Genomic DNA, 9741 nt, shown 5'->3' with positions numbered 1-9741 from the left:
AGAAAGATGTGTTCACTTTTCTTAACTTTCATGGGTAGAGAATGCTTGTGATGGCAAAAGATGACCATACTTCTGGGTAAACATAATCCGGTGATTATAATGAGGAATGTAGTTAAAGTACTGGAAAACTAAAGGCCAGAATGTAATTAAACAGAACGTACTGAAATGCACTATAAATCACGCAACTCTCAAAACAATCAATGCTTTAAAATGAAGATTAAGTCAGACTCTTGTTTCTCCAAGGCATCCATCCTATGCATGTCTTCCCAAGCATTTCTGTAATCAATACACACATCCTGTCTTACCCTTCTCGTTTCTTGGGAGTCATGTGAAATGTCTTAACTTTCCATTTCGGAGGTACTATAATTTCACAAGAAGAGTAAGCTTTAAAAACACAACATAAAAATAGCATTTGAGGGGCACCTGGCTGGCTCAGTTGGAGAGCATGTGACTCTTGATCTCGGGGTTGTGAGTTCAAGCCCCACGTTGGGTGTAGAGATTACTCAAATAAACCTAAAATAAAAGAGAATAGCATTCGATACTTAACGACTTCTGGTTATCTATTAACAAACACCGATAAAGCACATGCTCTGTGTTAGTCATAGAGTTTGAAAAAATGAACCAAATACAATGTTAGCCTTTGAGAACCTCACAGCTTAGAAATTAAAGTATATTAGGCTTTTAATGAGCATAGCTTCTGAGGTTTAATCTCTTTGCTACATTGAAAGTGCAGTAATTTTTAGGGAACTGGGGATGTGTTGGCCACTCTCAAAGTGTGGGGTGGGAATATGGGAACACAAGCTCCTCTCGGCGCGCAGTGACAGGGCAGTGCTGGGAGCACTGAGACAGGAGGTCACAAGGGCTGGTTTCCATTCTTCTCAGTGTGTGCTCTTGGCCAAGTCACTGCCCCTCTCTAAGCCTTAGCTTCCCTGTGCAGTGGGGAGAATCCTTGCCCTACTCACTTCACCCAGTCATTATGGGGTCAAATAAGAAAAAAATGCAGAAATTTTTAAAAATATTTTATTTCTTTATTTGGGGCGCCTGGGTGGCTCAGTTGGTTAAGCGTCTGCCTTCGGCTCGGGTCCTGGTCCTGGGGTCCTGGGATGGAGCCCCGCATCTGGCCTCCCTGCTCAGCAGCAAGTCTGCTTCTCTCTCTGCTTCTCCCTTTGCTTCTCCCCTCACTCATGGTCTCTCTCTTTCTCTCTCTCAACTAAATAAATAAAAGAGGGGCAGAGGAAGAAGCAGTTTCCCCAATGAGCAGGGAGCTGGACGCAGGCTCGATTTCAGGACCCTGAGATCACGACCTGAGCCGAAGGCAGACACTGAACCAGCTGAACCACCCAGGCGTCCTCTAGATACAGAAACATTTTGAAGGTATTTGTAAGGCACGAATCTTTGTCTGTTTTGCTCACCCTTGCATCTCCAGCATTTAAAATAATGCCTGAATCATAATATGTGCACAGTGCATATTTATTGAATAAATGCAAACCGTTATAAAAAGCACTCACATTTTCACTCTAAACAATTCAGAATTATGGTAATTGATTATTTTCCATTTCACAAAAGGAACAAACTCATTTTGTGTGATTTCTTTTTCTTCTTCTTTTTTTTTTCTTCATTTTGTGTAACTTCTAACAGTTACCTCCCCCAGGGCTGGAAAGGATCTCACAGAGCATCCAGCCCAGCCTTGTGTTCCCTGACTCAGCCCTGGCCAGGGGTTTGTCCAGCCTGCTCCAGATCGCAGCCACTGAGGGGACTGTCCCAGGGCCACTTGGCAGAAGTTCCCTGCACTCAGCTGAAACCTGCTTCCACCTGAGGCCATAGACCAATTCTCCCCCAATACTTTCACCTTCAAATATGTAGTTATCATCTCTCCCTGCCCTCAGATTTCTCACGTCCAGGCTAAATTGAGTGGTTTCTCATTTATAAACTTAGAGTGCTTCATAACTATATTTCTTGTTAATAGAATAAGTAGAGATTTAGAGTTTATAAATAAAAACAAAACAACTTTAACTAGTATACATCTCCTGTTACTGACAGCAACCTCTCGCCAAGACGACCGTCGTTGGCACCCCCTGGGGGTGTGCATCCGCAAAATGTCTGCAAATGTAAAATGAATATTAAAGTACAGAAAGCGTAACTGCTGTGACTTTTGTCGTATCTGCCATTATATATGATAAATCCAAATGTCACAGCAAAATTTATAGTAGAAAAAACCTGGAATCTATCTAAGTGTCTATCAATGATGAGACAGTTGAAGGAATTAGGGTGCCTACTCAATGAACTATTACAGCTAATAAAGTGGATGCTTATAAAAATTATACAATAAAATAGAAAATGCTTACAATGTGATGGGATTAAGTGAAAAATATATGTGTATTATATATGTATACATACACACACATTTATAGGTACTGTATGATTATTCTGTGAACAGCCATGTTGTACAGTAGTCTAAAAGTAAATGCAAAAATGCTGTAATTGTAGCTTTATGGTAGCATAGTTGTAGATGATTTTCTTTCCTTCTCTTTGGCTTTCCATAAAGTGCTGGTGCTACTTTAAAAATAAGAAAAAATTAAGTGTTTTTACATTTATATTAATATTTCTTTGAGATTGTATACACAAACACACATACCTGGATACATGCATGCACGTGTGTGTGAGCGTGCACGTGCGCGCACACACACACACACACATCTTCCCTTCCTTCTGTTCCTCCTCCTCATTATTATTCATCTTCTATTATTCATCACTGAGTCAGTTTCTCCAAATAGAGACATGCCCTTTGGTGGAATCAGAAACATTAAGAATAGTATCAGCGGTGATTTGAGGAGAGGCAGAAGTACGCTGAATGCTTTCAGCACCTGGGGGCATATCCCTACCCTTGTTAAGCCTTAGTTTCCTCGACTGTAAAATGGGGATAGTGATAATGGCAGCAGCTATTTCATAGGGTTGTTGTGAGGCTTGAATGTGATGTCTGCCAAGTACTTGGAAAGGCACAGTGTAGGGCTGAGTGTTATTGGCGTCTGCTCTAAGATAATTGTAGAATTGCAATGGAATGGAATTGTGTGTGTGTGCACGTGTAACATGTGAGTTGTCCAGAAAGGCCTGAGAGGAAGGTGGCCAAGGGTGACAAGACTGTGGCTGAGAGGTAGACGCAGAGAGGAAGGTGGCCAAGGGTGACAAGACTGTGGCTGAGAGGTAGACGCAGAGAGGAAGGTGGCCAAGGGTGACAAGACTGTGGCTGAGAGGTAGAGGCAGCCTCCCCTGGGCAAGTCCCCCAGGGCCTTGACTGCCCGATGCTCCTAGGAGGTGAGGGAGGAACATGGAGGGTGTGGGTAGGCTCTGGGCCAGCAGGGCTAAGGAGCCTGCAGGAATTCAGCGAAGGCAGGTGCTGGTGGGCTGCCATTGAAGCAGGTGGCACTTTAGGGACTGCGTCTGGGTTGGTTTGTGTTCTGTGATGGCAGAGATTTAATAGCTGTGTCATAAGCTAAAACCCGAGAAGGAAACCTTTCATGTAAAAATGATGAGTGTGATAGTCCCCTGAGGCAAAGGAATCAGGAAGAGAAAAGCATGAGAAAGGCAGACTCCGTGGGAAGGTGAAGGTGAAGCCATGCGGGGTTGCAAGATCTCATCTTGTCCTCACCTACCTACCTGCGTGTAGAGGTGAGGCATGAATCATCTACAGAGAGGCATGACTCTGTGGGACACGCATGTGGCTATAACCTCCAATATCAGAGCTGGAGTCAATATGCTTTTCCATTTTGGGATAATTCCTGCGTGCCTTATACTGGCTGTGATACACTTTTTTTAAAAAGATTTTATTTATTCATTTGACACAGAGAGCGAGAACATGAGCAGGGGGAGGGGCAGAGGGAGAAGCAGGCTCCCCGCTGAGCAGGGAGCCCGATGCGGGGCTCCATCCCAGGACCCCAAGATCAGGACCTGAGCAGAAGGCAGACGCTTAACCAACTGAGCCACCCACGTGCCCCGTGCCTGTGATATACTTTAAGGAATAATAGGAAGCAAGGAGCCAGAACAAACAAGTCTCTTTTTCCCATTTGCTGTCAGTGAGCCAATGAGCCCAGAGCCAATAAACTGCAGCTTTGTCATTATTGTGTGATAGTAAACAAAGAAGACACCAGAAATTCACTCCCAAATGCACAATTTGATTTTGAGAAAAAGAAATATGGGAGTGTTAGAGCCAAGGTCTACAAGTTAGTACCACGAGGCTGTAGTTTCTCCCTGGTGCACCGTGTGTCTCTCTCTGGTGGTGTAAAATGTATTCAGGTTGACATTTCCGAGTGGCTCAAAGCTCCATCTTCCTGATTGAATGCCAAATGAACTAAAACACATTAGATGTTTTGTCTGCCTTGTCCCACGCTCTGTGGGTGGAAGTCTGTACAGTTCTGCTAGAGGAACAATAGGATTAGCTGTAAGAGGGACGCTCCAGGCAAATGTGGGAGCACTGGACGGGAAGGAATGGGATGGCTACCAGGAGGAGGGGCCCTGTCTGAGCACAGGCGTGTGTGTGACCTTCCCCGGTGTGCACTGGCCCCATGGAGTGGAAGGGCACGACGGGCAAGGGAGAGCAGTTTACATACACTCAGAATAACTGTGCTACTTTAAAAAGAACAAGAGTATAAAGCCAAGATAAGGCAATGAAATACAATTTATGCAGAGTAAGAAAAGGGTGACATTTCTCAAATCATCTAGGAAATTAGGTGGAGAGCTACCACCGTTAATGACTTGGGAGAGATTCACAATTAGAACATGGCCAACTGCAGCCTGCACCCCTCACATCTTAGAAGTCTCCACATTTCTAAACACTCACTGTTCTATTTATTTCCTGAAACTTAACTGAGCAACTATATCATAGAAGTGAGTTGTGCTTGCTGCTCCCTTGGGTAACTTTGCATGGTGGAGTACCTGTGCCCGTGTGTGTGTGTGTGTGTGTGTGTGTGTGTGTGTGTGATTTTTGCCTTCGATGTGGGTTGATGATGGATTATCCTAATCTTCGAAGAAAACAATTAAGTTAGAGAGGTAACTGTTATATATTTTAACATCTGAGAACGATGTCTACTTTTCTTTCTCATTTTCCTCAGTTGGTTCTTGCCGTTTTATTGGACTCTGTGAAACACTGCCAAATTCTCCTCACCCAGACACATTAGCTATTAGGGATGTGTCCTTCTCTGAGACAAGTCTGGATTTTTACCGCTTCCTGCTGGGCACATTGGCACAGGTCCTATTTAACTGGGAAATAAATGGAGCTGTCCCAGGTCCTGGGGCAACACTGAGCCCCTGCCTTCCAGATGCTGAAAGCTGCCAGCCAGCCCAGTGCCAGAAGGCCAGGCCAGGGCCACCTTCCCTTAGTTCTTCTCTGCTTCCTTTCCCCCATCTCCTCTCCTTTTCTGCAGTGCATTTTCCTAATGCCTCCGGGTTTCCTCTCTGTTCATTCTGTTTCTGAATCATGATTACTCAGACACTTGGGATCATCCTTGCCGTCTTTCATCATTGTTTATCCTCTTCCACAAGAAATTTCTTAACTAGATGGTCATCCTGAATAGCTGGAAGGGAATAGCTCTTTTGTTTTCTTTTGTATCTGCCCTCCCCTTCCCCAAAGTTCACCATCCCCGGGAGGGTCCAAGATAAAGCAAGGTAGTCACCATTGAATGAATAAATGAATTTCCCAAAAGATGACTCAGATACAATTTTTTTTGTCTCTAGTATTTATGTTGATTTATTTTCTTACTCCATTCCCTAATATCTTATTTCATCAATTCTTTCCTTTCCCAAATCTGTCTTCAACTTCTCTCTTCCTTCTTGGTCCTTGCTCTCAATCTAGAAAAACGTTTCAGACTTATTCATCTGAAACAAATAAATACATGAAGACAAAACAAGACAAACACAACTTGTCACTTGACTCTGCATCCCGTTAATTGATTCAGCATATGTTACTATGCCTACGGTGTGCTGGGAGCTGCAGCGAGTGCCTGATAGAGACGGAACAGTTGCTGCTCTCATGGAGCAAGAGAGGAGACCCCAATAATAAAGAGACAGAAAAGTTCTAGCTACAGCTTTGTTATTCAAGGCCTCCGGCAGTTTGGTGCCTCTGCCAGAAGACCTTCCACTGACCTGCAGGCTGATGCAGGTGACACAATACGGAGCTGGATTTTAGTCTCCTGGACGCGTGGCCCTTCCTATGCCTGCATTGGGGTCCTCAACAGTCCCACCTCCAGCCCCTCCCCCGTTTCCTTAGAGGAGTAGCCTGTAATTGCTGTCCTTATGCTCTAACCAACAGAAATCTAACCTCAGTTTCCACCACATGACCTCTTTGTAAAGACAAATAGACCCTAATTCTTAATCACAGAACCTTGAGCCTTTGACACTATTGCCCATTTCTCCATCAAGTTCCACCTTCTCTTGTTCTTCTACTATTTTTCTAATTGCTCTTTCTCTGTCTTCCTTCCAGGTTTGTGTTCCAAGCTTCTGATACCAAGCCTTTCTCTTCTCTTCTCTTTTCACTTTGTGTTCCTGGGAAGCAGTCACATCCATTCCCACAGCTTTAGTCACACCTCTCCCCTCCCAGATCCCAAGTTGTCTGAAGATTGTCATTCCCCTATTCCTAAGACCTGGCTTCGGGGGGATGTGACCAGGATCGCAGCACAAGATTCCATGCTTAGGAAGGCCCTCATTAATGTTCTGTGGCCACCATATTGAATTTCTTAAAACTTTCATCTTTGAATTTGAATTTATGTTTTATAAATTTATTAGTTTTCTAGGGCTGCCATAACAAAATACCACAGACTGGATGGCTTAAACAACAGAAATTTATTGTTTCATTGTTTTGGAGACTGGAAGTCCAAGATCAAGGTGCCAGCAAGGTTACTTTCCTCTAAGGCCCCTCTCCTTGGCCTGCACATGGCCTTCCTTGGTGCCTTTTCCCATGGTCATCCCTCTGTGTGCAAAAGTCTCACCTCTTCTTATAAGGACGCAAGTCAGATAGGATTAGGGCCCATTCATATGAACTCATTTAACCTTAATCACTTCTTCAAAGGCCCCGTCTCCAAATACTGTCATATTTTGAGGTATTGGGGGTTAGGACTTCAATATAGGAAGTTGGGGTGGGGGCACAAGTCTGGTGGGGCAATGGAGCATGCACCGAGGGCTTAGAATCTGGGTTCACTGTGGTTCTGCTTTCTGCTGTCTCCCTGGTAAATGTTCTCAGCTGTCAGCTCCCTGCCTTCTGGTATGTTGACTGCCCAGCTATGCCCTTCTTCTGTCCTGGGAGGGGATCTGGATGCAGGTGCTGGGAGGGTCAGGGTTCAGCCATCTTTGCCCAGGGCTAGCAATGCAATGCATGTTTGGAGGTGATTTGGCAGGGCTGAGCCTTGCACCTACCCCCAATCCTGATATTGAAATCCCTTGGGGGTTACCTGTGTTCTGTGGATTGGGCAGAAGACGGTGGCAAGGGAAACTGACTTCCCTATCTCCTGGCCCTGGGTCAGTCAACCCTTGGAGAATTTGACTAAAGCCATCAAACCTCTCCCCTGGAAAGTTCATATACATAGACATCCATGAATTCGTACATTTCAGAGGGCACTGGACTTCATGAAGCCGATCCATGGATCCCTTGTGTCTTGGCTATGCCTACCGTTCTAGCTTCTTCTCAGTACTGCTCTAGCCCCCAGAATCATTGCAGTCATTCCCGGAATGTGCCTTATTCCTCCACGCTTCCACATTTTTGCATATGTTCTTTACTTTGTCCGCCATATGCTTTTCTTCATTATCGTTATAATAAACTACTCTACATCCTTCAAAATTAAAATTATATTCTACCTTCTCAGTGAATCCTTATTGTCATTATCTAATCTAAAACCAAGTGTCCCTTTAGGGCCTCTTCGCATCTCTTTTAGATTTATAATGTGAAAGTCTGAGTATTTCCTACCTTGTCTGTCCCTTCTAGATTGCAAGCAGTTTTGAGGGCAATGACTCTGTTTTTGCTTCCAGTTTTATTGAGATGTAATAAGTTAAAGGTGTATACCATAATGGTTTGATTTACATGTACTGTGAAGTGATTGCTGCAGTGAGTTTAGTTAGCATCCACCCTCTCATATGGATACCATAAAAAGAAGAAGCAAAAACAGACCAGAAGTTCCCTTGTGACTAGAACTCTTAGGATTTATCTCTCAGAAACTTTCCCACGTATCCTACAGCAGCGTTAGCCATGGGCATCATGTCGTACATTCTACCCTGGTGCCTGCCTACTTATCTTCTGACTGGAAGTTTGTTCCCTTGGACCACCTCCCTTCGGTTCCCCAAGAACTGTGTTTGAATCATTGCTATTTTGATAATGCCTGCTGCAGAGTAGAGACAGTAAATATAAATGTTGATCGAAAGCCCAATGAATGTATGCATGAATGAATGAATGAATAAGGAGCAGCACAAGCTTGCGGTGAAGAGCACACACTTTGGAGTCAAACAGTCCTGGGTTTAAATCTTGGCTCTAGCCAAGATGCCCATCGACAGATGAATGGATAAAGAAGATGTGGTATATATACACAATGGAATATTATGCAGCCATCAAAAGGAATGAGATCTTGCCATTTGCAACGACGTGGATGGAACTGGAGGGTGTTATGCTGAGTGAAATAAGTCAATCAGAGAAAGACATGTATCACATGACCTCACTGATATGAGGAATTCTTAATCTCAGGAAAGAAACTGAGTGTTACTGGAGTGGTTGGGGGTGGGAGGGATGGGGTGGCTGGGTGATAGACATTGGGGAGGGTATGTGCTACGGTGAGCGCTGTGAATTGTGCAAGACTGTTGAATCACAGATCTGTACTTCTGAAACAAATAACGCAACATATTTTAAGAAAAAAGAAAATAACAGGAGAGGAAGAAAAGGGGAGTATGTCAGAGAGGGAGACGAACTGTGAGAGATGATGGACTCTGAAAAACAAACTGAGGGTTCTAGAGGGGAGGGGGGTAGGGGGATGGGTTAGCCTGGTGATGGGTATTGAGGAGGGCACGTTCTGCATGGAGCACTGGGTGTTATGAACAAACAATGAATCATGGAACACTGCACCAAAAACTAATGATGTAATATATGGTGATTAACATAACAATAAAAAAATAAATTAAAAAAAAAACTTGGCTCTAGCAATGATTAGTATTGTGACCTTAGAGAAATTACTCGTAAACCTCAGTTTCCAAACTTCAGAATGGGGCAAATAGAATTTAGGTCAGAGTAAACTGTTGTCAATGTATATTGACAAGCAATAGCTAGGGCTACCTATCACTCGGTCTTGTCACTCAATTACTGTCTGCTTAAAAGCTATCTTGGAATGAAAAGACAAAATTAAGAGACAATGAAATGGTGTTTTCATGGACGAATTTATTAACAACAAAATCCTCATTAAAGGTCCCCTGGGTGCAAGGCACTATACTAAGACTTGTGGAGAAAGTAAACATAAAGCAGGCCTGCGGAGGGACAGAAGGAGGTTATTTTAGAGCGAAACTCTCAAATGACAGATGCTCTAAGAGAGGGATCAGAGTTCAGAGTTCAGAGTTCATTTGTCGCTGGGGGCAATGAGGAAGGCTTCCTGAAACGGGTGGCATTTGGGGTGGACCTTGGAGGACGGGTGGGAAGATGTTCCTGGCATTGGGGGAGGGAAGAAGGGGATGGATGCAGCCATGGGAAGGCAGAGACACCTGGGAGAGAAACGGGAGCTCGGC

Source organism: Eumetopias jubatus, unplaced genomic scaffold (genome assembly GCF_037043125.1).
Source record: "Eumetopias jubatus isolate StellerSeaLion01/CBP00866 unplaced genomic scaffold, mEumJub1_p1.0 scaffold_6, whole genome shotgun sequence".
Lineage (NCBI taxonomy): Eukaryota > Metazoa > Chordata > Mammalia > Carnivora > Otariidae > Eumetopias > Eumetopias jubatus.
This window is presented reverse-complemented; position numbering follows the sequence as displayed.